Source organism: Podarcis filfolensis (assembly GCF_964270895.1).
Source record: "Podarcis filfolensis genome assembly, chromosome: 10".
Taxonomy (NCBI): Eukaryota; Metazoa; Chordata; class Lepidosauria; order Squamata; family Lacertidae; genus Podarcis; species Podarcis filfolensis.
Genome location: NC_139612.1, coordinates 19014304 through 19028150, shown reverse-complemented (window position 1 = coordinate 19028150; position 13847 = coordinate 19014304). Strand labels below are relative to the sequence as shown.

The window sequence follows — 13847 nt, the reverse complement described above, 5'->3', positions numbered from 1 at the left end:
CCAAGAGTGTAATCTAGTTCAACCCCCTGCAATGCAGGAATCTTTTGTTGGGTTCCAAACTTCCATCAGCTCTAGCGAGCACTGTTAGGATTTTTATCTCATCAGCTGCTCAGAGAGCAGCACAATGGTTGTTTATATCATGTGAGTGTCTGAGAGCATGAGACAGGAAGTCTCAGCACAGTCTCAGTACTGTGAAGAAGTTACTTTTGCTTCTGTGTGAAGTGTGCTCTTCTGTACTGCTGCTCAGAGAGAGCAGACACGCTGATGGATTCTCTGTGTATAGACTGTAAATAAAGTAGTTTAGAGCTACTGATTGTCTCTTTCTTCTGCAATGAGATGACAGAAGACGAGTGTGCTCCTCTCAGGAGGGAGGGGTTGCTTATTACCGGTCTCTCTGGACTGAGGAAGATTTACAACCAGAGGGTGACCACCGGAGAGACGCCCTGGTGTTTTGGGAAGATGGTGGCCTTTTGGGGCGTTTTTCCAACAAGCACGGCCAAGTTAACAACATCTGGAGGACCACAGGTTCTCCATTCCCTCCATATACATTTCAAGTGTCCTGAACTGGAAACTCCAAAACACTAGCCTCTAAGAGGGCATCAAGTTTTCTAGCCACCTGACAAATGTGGTCTATACTTTCCTCTTCGACAAGACTGTGTCATCTTGAAGCTGGTCATTACAATGTTTCCCTGACACATGCTGCATCACAAATAAACCGCTGACAAACAAAAGCTAAGCTTTCTGTCCATTTACTGCAAAACACGCACAGAATTGTTTTATTAGGCAGGCATAATGTTTATTCTTATTTGCGCAAATCAAAAGGCACTGTTTGCTAATGAAGGCACATTACAGTTTGCCATACTCATATTATGCTAAATGGTTTCACTGTTCTCCGAAATGCTTTGCAATTAGATACTGTTACCAGTTCTGTTTAACTAATACTTTAATCATTTGTAGCTTCGTGTTGCAAAGCAAATAAATAGATGTTTAGAACGTTGAGGCAATTTTAATCTGTTTTAGTATTTTAACTTTTGTATGTTTGAAGGGAGGGTTGTGATTCTTTCCTTGTTTTACCTTTTAGGGGTATTTTGCAATCAAGCAGTGAATGAATTATATGAAATATAAAGAAAAAAATAAATAGCTGCAGAGATATCTCTGCCTTTGTCAATCTGTGCGGTTCTGTTTTCTAAAAATGCAGTATCGTCTGAGTTAGTTGCTGCGGTCTTTCTCCTATGGTTCTTCCAAAATATACAGATATGCCAGTAGATGGCATAACTCTTTTGTAGCTGAAGCCCCTTTTTCTACTAACAGCAAGCAAAAAAACGCTAAACCAGGTATTTAATTTCTCCTTACAGAAACAGGCAAGCAAAACCCCACAAAAATAAGAACTGCCTCTGAGATTCTTACTGCATACAAGTAGTTAAGAGGATTATGATTCACTACCCAAAAGAAGCAAATGCAAACTGATGAAATATGCTGGAAATGATACTGGAACAACTGCAACTACTGTCTGAACTTTTTAATCTCCATCACTTTTAATATCTGTTACAAGTGTATGCAGTTAGGCAAATGACTACGTGGTTATCTCCTGCTTCTAAAAATTAGTGCAGAATGATAAAATGCAGCAATTACGATGGCACCACCACTACCCTCCAAAGAGAGGGGTGCAAAAAATGGCACAGATCTGCATAAAATTAACATTTTCCCATTTTTCTCTAGGGACACAAATTCTGAAAAAAATTACTGATGCAGTGCATCTCACCATAGAGGAAGCAACTGTACTTGTTCAGTCTGTTGTCTGGGTGTTTACTGTTGATGAGCAAATTTTTGAGGCCCCTGTTATCTATTCCTAGAGTCATCACTAGTTACCTAGTGGACTAGTTACCCTTCAAGTAGAGGACTCCTTCAAAGGGACTACTCTCTTAATAGAGAGCGGTTTTCTGTAAAGGAAGACAGGTGACCACTATAGCATGGCTGGCTTCGTCATATTCTATGGCTGCTGTTGCTTCACCCATAGTTACTGGCAGGTTCTGTTGCTATGGATTAAAGACCAATCCCTCCATGCATCACTTCAGCATTTAAAGGACCCCTGGATGGTTAAGTCCAGCTAATTCGACTATGGGGTGCGGCATTTATCTCCTCTTTCAAACTGAGGGAGCTGACGTTTGTCCGCAGAGGTAAACAGTGTTTCCGTGTGCCTTGGCTTCCGTCACGGTGTTCCATTGTGGCAGAAGCGGTTTAGTCATTTTCACAATACTTTCTAGTTTTTAATTTGGGTGGCGAAATGGTTCATTGGTTACTATATCCTCAAAGACCAAAGCAACATATTTATTGGTATATGAACCAACTTTTTAAAAGAGGTCCATAAAAATATTTCCCACCTCTCTTAGGCCCAATTTCAGGGTTGTTGTTTTTTTTAAAAAAGAAGACCATTTGCTTTTAAGCCTTCTGCATCCTCTGCCTCTGTTGTTTCGCTATTAAGCCTCTGAAGCCATCTACTGTGTGTTATTTTAGATTATCCATTTGTGCTTTATGTATAATTTCTTAAAAAGATGAAAAAGCCTAGAATCACATGCAATTTACACCTTGAAATCAAGATCAGTCAAAAAAAGCACACACAAACACGCCGTTCGCACCACCACACAAACAAAGAACCATAACTTCAGAGGTAACTGACACACACCAGTTCTTCAGACAGTATTTTCCTTCTCCTCAAAACTCTCACAAAAACTACAGATATTTAACTTATTTCTAAATGTGGAAATCCTACTTCAGACAGAAGTCTAACATAAATACTTCAGACAGAAGTCTAACTTAAATACCTGAAAAGCGCAAAGGACAAAACAAAAATTCTGGAGCAGCGTAAAAGACTAACAGATTTCTTACGTCATAAGCTTATGTTGACCAGAAAAAAAACACAAAGAATGAGAGAAAAACAATTCTAGTGGAATATCTTCCTCACTCGGAGTCACCTGTCATGGAATGCTAACGCCACGTTACCAAGAGGTTGAGTTGGGAAAGTCTTACCAACTAATAAGGTTTCCAGCCCTGGCCCCATATTAAAATCCTTTGCAGGATATAGTTTCTATTTCTTGAATGGACAGCTCAGTGGCAGAAAACCTTTCCAATTAGTTATGTGATCTGCATTGGGCATCTTCCCATTTCACCCAAGCACAGATGTGGCTATAAAAGCTTAGTTTGGTTTCTGCAGGCACAACTTGTCTCGTATAAAACTTGGGTTTAATCTTCTTAATAAGTTAGTAAAGGAAGAAAAATAAAATGCTGGCCTGACATAAGGATACCAGAAAGCACAGTTATTCAGGGAGGACTATCAAAGGGCCTTCCTTAGCAGATATATGATGCAGGTAGGGAGCTAAGGTAGCAATAACTTCTTTTATGGGTTTGATTTTCTGCATTTCCCATCTACTAAATACGATACATAAGTTCATCACTGGCTGAAGAAAAAAGTTCTAGATCCCCTCAAATGCGCATTTGTCCATGCTGAGTTGTCAGAGAGTTTCCCCCCCCCCCCAATGTTATTTTTATTATGCATTCATCATGATTTGTGCTCCTGGGAAGTTGTTATGCAATCACACTTTCATTATTATTTGCCCCTACAAAAGTTTTGGGGCAGTCCTACTGCTTCATTTGCAACGAGTGCCTTTTAAAGCTAAGTTAAGAGCTTTGAGAACCTAAAGAAGAAGTGTCACTTGATCCAGGAACAGTCTACTTATATACTGGCCCATTCCAACCTCTTTTCCTTAATGGCGACTGCTCCTGCTCAGGCTGCACAGACAAAGCTTTTTGTTTCCTGAAATTCGTTCCGATTTGCAGATAAACTACAGTGGTACCTCGGGTTACATATGCTTCAGGTTACATACGCTTCAGGTTACACACTCCGCTAACCCAGAAATAGTGCTTCAGGTTAAGAACTTTGCTTCAGGATGAGAACAGAAATCGGGCTACGGTGGCGCGGCAGCAGCAAGAGGCCCCATTAGCTAAAGTGGTGCTTCAAGTTAAGAACAGTTTCAGGTTAAGAACAGACCTCCGGATATATCTGTTTTTATGTCCCTGTGTTTTTATGTTTGTACATATTTTATGGGCTGATAGCCGTAAATAAATAAATAAATAAGATCAACGCAGACCTCCGGAATGAATTAAGTACTTAACCTGAGGTACCACTGTACAAGATCTACACGATACCTCACAATCTTTCTTGTGTGATTGGCTATCCTATGCTCTTAGGACTCTTCCGAGGCCACATCGCTTCTCTAGCTGCTGCCTCCAGTGTTTTTGCCTAGCTGAAATGTCTCCCTGAAGTCTGATAAGGTCTCTTGCTTTTCTACCTGCAAAGCAGAGAGTTCTGTGAATGTGCAGGAGCTAGCCTATGGCACAAAGGTAGAATTTGTATTCATTCCTTTGTTGTATTTTACCTCTGGCCCTGCCTGCCACTGGCAAGTGACCCTGGGGCTGGAAAAAGTTTCTCAAGCCTACAATAATAGGTTTGTGACCTACTTAGCCTTAACACACACACACACACACCCCGCTCCTTTGAGATATGTTAAGTTGTGGGTGAACATATCAGACGACACAGTGATTCTTCAAACAGCTCTTGTTTATTCACAGACCCAGAACAGAACTGAACTGAAGGGTTCAGCCAGCCTGCTTATATAGAGCTCCACTACAACGCAACAGTAACAACTTTCTGTAACTATCCAGTCACTGAACATCACTTTCAATTCCTTATTTGCATATGTGGACCTGAGTGAAAACTATCTACAGTATCCCCCTGCTGGCCCAGGGTGAGAACTTCAGTACATAACAAGATATATAACCTACGGAAGATACTGGTCTACGAAATTCCTTGATACCGATGGTATATGATAATGTTACTTTCATTAAGGCTATTGCGTACATTACTGTCTTGTTCTAGGTATCATGAGATTAGTAACATAAAATGTTGGGGTGGGTTTTAGTTGTTTTATGTGTGCTTTTTTATAATGCAAGTTCCAATGCAACCTTGTCTTCGAATGCTGTTTGTTCATTTGGTCAGTTCACGAGTGAAGCGTCTTTTAGTGTTGAAATTTGCATGATGCAAAGTCATGTTTCAGTTGGCAGACATTTAGCTAGCTTTGTTTTGGAAACACTTTCCTGTTTAGTATTCAACACGTAGAAGGCAAACTGACTCAGCTATTTAAATTCAGTTCCCTTAAGGTGTAAAGTACTGTCATAAATTGCATTTCTCCTATTAATAGTGATGATTTGTAGAAACTGGAACATTTTAACTGATTTCCTTTGCCCCAAATACGTTACTCTGCATATAGTATATAAGAATAATATTTTATGTAGATTTCTTAGCTGAATTTCCTTGCTATGCTTTCATTTTTGTTTATTTACTTATGGGGCTTAAGATTTAAGGGCAACAGCAATGGATGCACAGAACTGTTTTTCAATATAAAATATTTTCTGACTAGCTCTTTTTATTTTTAAGTAACCTTTTCAGAGTTAGTTCTTTCAGTAAAGGAGAGAGTTCTTTCCTGTTGTTCTAAGAGTTGATGAGCAACAAACTTCTTTTGAAATGGGCATGACATGTTTTCAGTCTATAAAGCCTGATCTGTTCCCAGCTGTGCAATGGATAGTGTGTTGTTGTGTACCTGCTTTGCTTTCAGTTTACACAAGGGAGTGATACAGGAAATGGGTTGGGAGAATTGGAGGAGTAATAGCATAGCAGGTTTAAAGGCAGTACCGCTGGTAGAATTGAGGACTCCGAACAACACGAATCGTGGACTAAAAAGGCGAACAGGAAGTCACATTCAAGCTGTGGGTCTTTTTTTCCAAGCAACACCTGAAGGCTGGAGGGTCTGGGGGGGTGGGTTTGCATCAGTTTTTAAAACGAAGAAATTAAACTGTGGTTGTATAACATTAACAATCATAAACAACTTCTCCAGTTACCAGGAAATCACGGCCATGGGGAGCAATGGAGGAATAAAATGCTGTAAGGGGGGCAGGTTTTGTTGTTGTTGATTAGTCATTTAGTCGTGTCCGACACTTCGTGACCCCATGGACCAGAGCACGCCAGGCACTCCTGTCTTCCACTGCCTCCCGCAGTTTGGTCAAACTCATGCTGGTAGCTTCGACAACATTGTCCAACCATCTCGTCCTCTGTCGTCCCCTTCTCCTTGTGCCCTTCATCTTCTCATTAGGTGGCCAAAGTACTGGAGCCTCAGCTTCACGATCTGTCCTTCCAGTGAGCACTCAGGGCTGATTTCCTTCAGAATGGAGAGGTTTGATCTTCTTGCAGTCCATGGGACTCTCAAGTGTCTCCTCCAGCACCATAATTCAAAAGCATCAATTCTTTGGCGATCAGCCTTCTTTATGGTCCAGCTTTCACTTCCATACATCACTACTGGGATGCTAACAAAAACCCTCTTCTACCAGAGGGATAGTGAATGTATATTTTGCCTCTAGAAACTTTTTAAAATGAAACCTGGGGATTATGGTTTGTTTGGTGTGTGGGTGGGGAGCTACCAGCCTGATGCAAACCCCCATGCTGGAAATACTTTTCATATATATATACTATAATTAAAGTAAAGTGGGAAGTCCATTTGTACATTGATGAAGGCTTGCACATACCTTGAGATCAGTGTGGCATTCATTACAAAGTAATATTCCTTTTGTTGAAGCGTCAACCAAACTGAGGCAAAACACATAGGCTAGCCTTGTCCGTTAATGGTCCAATTTTGCTAGCACAAACTATGTAATGATTAAAACCATTACCTTCCTTTTCTAGCAGAAATTGTCTTAGATCTCATCTGAACCCTGGAGATGCCAGATAGGACCAGCAAGGCATTCTGCCACCTAGGCACCAGCTTCTCCGAGCTTCTGCTGTTGCTTTAAGTTGCTTTTTTTGCCACTGGTGTGGCCGGCGTTGTGTGGCCAGCATGACTAAGCCGCTTCTGGTGAACCAGAGCAGCGCACGGAAACACCGTTTACCTTCCTGCCAGAGCGGTACCTATTTATCTACTTGCACTTGGACGTGCTTTCGAACTGCTAGGTTGGCAGGAGCTGGGACAGAGCAACGGGAGCTCACCCCATCGCGAGGATTCGAACCACCGACCTTCTGATTGGCAAGTCCTAGGCTCTATGGTTTAACCCACAGCGCCACCCGTGTCCCAACTGGCCCTTGTAACCTGAGGTAAATAGTTTACGACAGATATGGGAACATGGGTCGGAGAATGTTATCACTAGTAAAGTAAGCATCCCATTTATATTAGGAAACACTCATCAAATATAGCACATTGACTAGTTGTGGGGAGAAACAGGCATCAATCACTACATCAAACTTCCAGACACGCAGTTTTAATTTAACAGCAATCTCTTACTGATCCCTCCAGGCCTTCCAGTGTACCTGTGAGGAAATGCTTAACTTGTGAGTCATTAAACCAGGTAGAAATCCAGCAATACAGTTCTACCTTAATTTAATACTCTGGGTGGCTGTTACAATCTCCGCCTTTTGCTACCGCAACAGATTCATTTAGTTATAATAGCATACATGTTCTTCTAGAATTTAATAACCAATGCGTAAGTTTCATGTTCTAATTTTAATAGCTTTACAATATATCCTTCATATTTTGCACTGCCAGCTTACCCCCTGGTAACTATTTCTGACTGATGTGCTACTAGTCAGAACTAGTTCTAGTATCAATAACATTAATTAGATTATCAAGGGGGGGGGAGGCTAGAAAAGTGGACAGGGTTGTGCAACACAGTGTAGCATTTTTCTCCTTTATTAAGAGCTATGGTAAACCATATAGAACTTAGGAAAATTAAGAGAAAAGTTCTCATCGACAGAATAAAACAGGAGAAAATAAGCCCAAGATCCACTGGTTCCAAAGTCTCATTGCAGCAGCTCTTTGGTTTGGATTGCGATGGTTTGCACAGTTATTGACATAGTTTGTTTTCACTTCTCCCATCCTATAAAGTTTGCTGAGGACTGAAGGGCAGGGGAGAGGGAGAAATGTCTCAATATATAGTATTTTCCTCAATCAACACTTCTTCTTGTTGGAACATTTCTTTTCTTTGTTTGTATAACCTAATTAATATTATTTCTTTTTATGAAAACTAGGGTCCCTGCAATCCAATTAATGCAGACCCCACTGAAGGGTTTCTGGACTTTTGTTTTAACACATTCTTTTCTGTCAGGTTTGTACAAAACCTTAGCACCAAACTAAATGCAGTGGGAGGTATGTCATTAGAAACCACCTCAGGGTTTTAAAATGAAATAGGACCACAGCATGACATGGGGAGGTCCTGGCCTCTCCAACTATGATCCCAATGAAAATCGCTCTCCTCCCACCCTGCTATTAACGTGTTTTTTAAAAAACAAATAAATCAAAAACCCTGCTGTGATTTGTAATGATGTCTTTCGCATCACATCTAGATCTGCTCTCTTTTTTGTTCTGGGTAACTACACGAAAAGAGAGGGTGAGGACCACTCAGAAAGAGCTGCCAGCATTTTAAAGATTGGTTTAAGAATTATAAAGTGACTCACTTGTTCCTAAACAGGAACTTGACAAAAACAACCCGTTTAAATTACCAAACCTTGGTTGCAGGTGAAGAGGGGCATGATGGAAAATCCCCATTCGCTTCAAGATTCTGTTTTTCCTTGGAGCTTTGCATCCAGGACAAGGTGGGTCCAGAGAACACCAATGCCTATAGATAACAGCAGTCATAGGCAAACTCTGGTCCTCCAGATGTTTGGGACTACAATTCCCATCATCCCTGATCACTGGTCCTGTTAGCTAGGGATGATGGGAATTGTAGTCCCAAACACCTGGAGGGCCAGAGTTTGCCTATGCCTGGACAACAGCTCTCTCAAAACCAGGGCCAACCTTTTCATGAGGCAATTTGAAGCAGTCTCCTTGGGACACCAAGATCTACAGGGGTGGCAGATCTGCCCCCACCCCCAATGGATTGCCTGTAGCCACCACCACCAGAGAAGCAGCTGTGGTGGTGGGCTTCTGGGTTCTGGCAAGATTTTGGTGGAAGCCACCACTGTAGTCACTTCTTTGCCACTGTAGGTGCCCCATCTTACCCTGCCAAAGTGAGGAGCTTCCAGCAGCTTCCAGCAAGATCTCACAAAGGCCCGGAGAGCTCACATGACGCTCTCACAAGACCTTGCTGGGACATGGAAGTTGCAGCTGCGCAACCCCAGTAAGCAAGGCTGCGTTGGGGACACACTCCTGTGCCACCTCAGGCAGCAAAACAATGCTACTCACTGGTCTTGGCAATTCAGAACACAATTCCTTTCCATCCCTTTTAGTTTCAGAGCTCGTTCATTACATTTGGTCTGGCGTTAATGCTAGCCACAAACTAACCGCAAAACACAATTCATAAACCCACCTCAACCAGGACTGCACTCTGTAGTTTTACATTGGTGCAGATAAAGCACTGAAGTGGTTAGCTCCAAAATGGAAAAGGGAGTGTGAGAGTTATTCTGACCCCTTAATTCCTAATAGGACAGTATTAACATCTGCATTAGCCCAGTGCATAAATAGCTCATATGTCTTTTGTAGCGCAGGATGGAAAGGAGAATTGGCAATATTCCTTTTGTTGTTGCTGAAGTAGTCTCCTGGGCCTAGAACTAAATAATTCTATCTACCTGGGGACTAGAAGCTGCTGAGGGTCCAGAAGTCAACATAATCTGATTTAGTAAATAAAACGGGCTAACTGAATTCCGAGACATGATTTTAAGTGCACTAAAATAGAAGGTGGAGGAGCCAAAAACCAAAGTAAAAAGCTTCACTCAACCAGGAAGCTCAACAGCAATTAATAAAGTCCTACAATCACCTGCTGACTAAATAATATCGATGGCTTTGAAACACCTCATCTACCACTAGCCAGGCAGAGCACTGTGAATTTCCAATAGCACTTGCTAGAATGACACACAGCTTTGCCATTCAAGTCTATCCACTATTGATCAGAAGAGACAGGTGTGTTCGCTGAGGAACTGAGCACTGTCTGGACTATATATTTTATAACTGTCAAGTCAGTTCCTCGAACTTTGAAGATTATGGGGTTTTTCAGTGCCAAACACCTTGCACTTATTTGACAATAAATTATCTCTCTGGCCCAGCTGAAGTGCCGTATCTACAGACAAGGTGATGGGAGTCATTCCTTCTTCCTCCAAAACATGACAACTATTTCTGAGCTGGTTTGTACATGTGAGGCAGAACTAGACAAGATTCTCAGGAAGGAGATGCTATTTTACCCAAGGTCCCCTGTTGAGTTCTCTAAGCCCCACCCCATCCCCAGTTTTAGGCATGTAGCTTAACGTTTCCTTACCAGCCACAGCCAATTACAGTGGTACCTCAGGTTACATATGCTTCAGGTTACAGACGCTTCAGGTTACAGACTAACCCAGAAATACTACCTCGGGTTAAGAACTTTGCTTCAGGATGAGAACAGAAATCGTGCTCCGGGGGTGCAGTGGCAGCAGGAGGCCCCATTAGCTAAAGTGGTACCTCAGGTTAAGAACAGTTTCAGGTTAAGAATGGACCTCTGGAACGAATTAAGTACTTAACCCAAGGTACCACTGTATACAGAGTGGGAGCAGATAAATACACATATTGTTATTCTGACAAATCTAAGGGTAAAGGTAAAGGGACTGCTGGCCGTTAAGTCCAGTCGCAGACGACTCTGGGGTTGTGGCGCTCATCTAGCTTTACTGGCCTAAGGAGCCGACGTTTGTCCGCAGTTTTTCCAGGTCATGTGGCCAGCATGACTAAGCCGCTTCTGGTGAAACTATAGCAGCACACAGAAACGCTGTTTATCTTCCCACCGGAGCGGTGCCTATTTATCTACTTGTACTTTGACATGCTTTCGAACTGCTAGGTTGGTAGGAGCTGGGACCGAGCAACGGGAGCTCACCCCGTTGCGGGAATTTGAACCGCCGACCTTCTGATCAGCATGCCCAAGAGGCTCAGTGATTTAGACCACAGCACCACCAGCATCCCTTAATCTAAGGGTAGGATTCACCTAACAGAAATCCTGCAAAAGGCTTTCCACTTGCAGAATGGGGCTTTCCTCCTGTCTCACCCAACACACTGCCCCCTCATGGGCCCGGGGCAGGGGAACCCCCAGAACAGATCAAAGGGGAAAGGCAGAGGCATTCTTCCATGTGGCAAGCTGATGTGCAGAAATGTGGTGTTCCTTCCAGGCACACGGCAGTTTCTATGATGCAGAAATTCGAGGCATTATCACCTATTACATACTTAACAGTCTGTGAACCGCAAGCAATTTTCTAACTGTGGGACCAAGCTGTTTCCATCTGCACTACTAGAATTTCCTGTAATGTAAGTCTTTGACATACTGCCTAAGGTTAGACACACACACACACAAAAAAACCCTTCCCAAATCTCCTCCTTTTCATGATACTGCTGGCATCTTCAAATGTTCTAGGCACCGTATGTGCAGCCCGAAAGAATTCATATCCAAAGGGGAGGGGGGGAAGGAAGGATAAAATCAGCCCACTATTGCTCTCATCTTCCATTACTTTCCCCTCCCGCCCCCCTAAAAAAAATATAAAATCATCATGTTGTGTGTGAAAATTTGAGAGCCATGGCAGCTAAAACCAAAGCCTTTGAAACCAGACAAAGGTAAGAGGAGCTGAGAGTCCTGTAGGAGCACAACTAAAAGCAAGATTTTAGAAGCCAAGTGGGGTTTTTTGTCTCTGTTACGGGCAGTCTCATTAATTGTAAACAGAGGTGCTGAGTGACAATAGGAACAATGCCAAAATAAGGCATCTGGAAAACAAAAGAGAGTTGTCAGCGTGCTTGGAGGAACTCCAAGATTTGAAGAAGTACAAGGAATCTTTTCAAAATACAACCTAAGGGGCAGGTAAAACATCAAAGCAGTGCATTGAGGACCGAGCATGCTCCGTTGCCATAGGATGTTGAGCTTCGGTTGAAAAAGAAAACTGGAAAGCCAGAGGGTGGGAAAATGGAATGGAGTGTCCTAGAAAGAGGTATCCAGGTGACTGGTGAGGATGCACTGCAACCTCTTGTCACAGGTCCCACTTGTACAATGTTATAGAAAAAAACCTGCTCCTTTTCCCTTATAAGGTATCCAAGAGCCTGTACAGAGTCCTTAAGTGGGTTCCCTGTCGGTAGGAGAAAATAACAGAGGCCAACCAGAGAATATTGAGAAGCAAAGCAGCTAGTAAGCCTGATCTTTATTAAACTGTTGCAACAGGGTCCTCGCTCACCACATGCAGGAGGAGGGACCCAGAACAATGGTGTGTAAGCCCTTTATATAGCCTTTTGAATTTGCCCACCCTATAGCTTAAGACCACCCCCCAAAACTTCATACATACATTACAGAAGGGGGGGGGCGGTCTACAGCAGAAATCCTATTTGCCAGGATATCTGTTAATGGTCCCTGATTGTTTTACCTGGGCAGCCTGGCCATTCTTTTGCGATGGTAAATACTTTAATTCCTGAATCCAGGTCACAGGCTCACCCTATTCATACACAAATACACCCTTAAGACAGCTAAGGAAAAGACAATGCAGAGACTTTCCTATTTCCTTCCTCCTTGCAGAGAAATATTTGAGGCGAATTTGGGAGAGCCAAAATGGCTTCAAGGATTGCTCTCCTGTCCTATTTCAGATACGTGGTTTATATACTTATGTATGTATTAGGGGTATCGGGTGGTTGCTCTCGAGCAATCAGGCAAGATGCCTCACTGGTCTGTTCTAAAGCTTTATTATTGGTGCTAAAAACCTTTACAATGCAGAGCGCCTCTATTCCATGTCTTAAATCTTCCCCAGCAGAGTAGTCTCTTGACCCCCAGTCTATGCCTCCCCTCTCTGCGAGAAAGCCTACTGCGCAAGGAAGGCTTGGGAAACGGGGAACCTCCCTCCTCCCTGCTTTGCTCAGGCAAGGTGTCCTGGCACCGCCTTGCATCCTCCGAGCCCTGCACCTCCTCCCCACTAGAAGCGTGGCTTCCTTCCTTCGCTGAGGAAGTGCTGCTTCCCACGATCTTTGGGGGCTCTCTGTAATCCATCTGCCCTTTCCCCTCTCGCCCCTGAGCCAATGGCAGTTTCCTGACAGTACAGTGGTACCTCGCAAGACGAAATTAATTCGTTCTGCGAGTTTTTTCGTCTTGCGAATTTTTCGTCTTGCGAAGCACGGATTCCCTGGGTATTAACGGTTTTAAGAAAAAGGAAACAAACTTGCAAGACGTTTTCGTCTTGCGAAGCAAGCCCATAGGGAAATTCGTCTTGCAAAGCAACTCAAAAAACGAAAAACTCTTTCGTCTTGCGAGTTTTTCGTCTTACGAGGCATTCATCTTGCGAGGTACCACTGTATGTGTTTGCCTTGTACATTTATCAACGTTTATTTTATATTTGGGACCTTAGAATTCTTATAACAACCATGTTACCACTGGACAAAATTTGCCTCAGACATTGCTACTGGTAGCACCAGGGGCGGAGATAGTTTGTTCACGTCATGATAGGATGAGAGATGATAGTGCTTGGCGATGCCTATAGTGTTGCGGCTACACTTGCCATTGCCGTGAAAGTGGGGGGAGACGATAGGAAACAAGTCTAAGGGCAAAGGATGTGTGATATTAAGAGGAGTATCATTATTATTCTGTCTTGAATTTATATACTGCCCTATACCCAGAGGTCTCAGGGCGGTTCACAGAATAAAATCAAAATATAAAACCACAAAATACATAATCAAAATAAAGACAACAACCCAATAACCCCCACCCCAAAAATCCACATTTTAAAAGGGCACAGGATCCTCACAACATTTAAAGTAACACAATTAACAAACCTG

At 42.8% G+C, this 13847-nt stretch overlaps 1 protein-coding gene across 16 annotated transcripts in view; it reads right to left on the bottom strand.

The window, feature by feature from the left end:
• CADPS2 (calcium dependent secretion activator 2) overlaps positions 1-13847 on the bottom strand; it is a 347579-nt gene that overhangs the window by 270966 nt on the left and 62766 nt on the right. Inside the window, exon 1 of one of the 16 annotated variants that reach the window (XM_083574328.1) lies at positions 1783-1971. The exons of the other annotated variants lie outside the window; for them this stretch is intronic. The gene's annotated coding sequence lies outside the window, so the exon portion shown is untranslated. Of the gene's footprint in view, positions 1-1782; positions 1972-13847 lie in introns of those variants that run through there. 16 annotated transcript variants of the gene reach the window in all.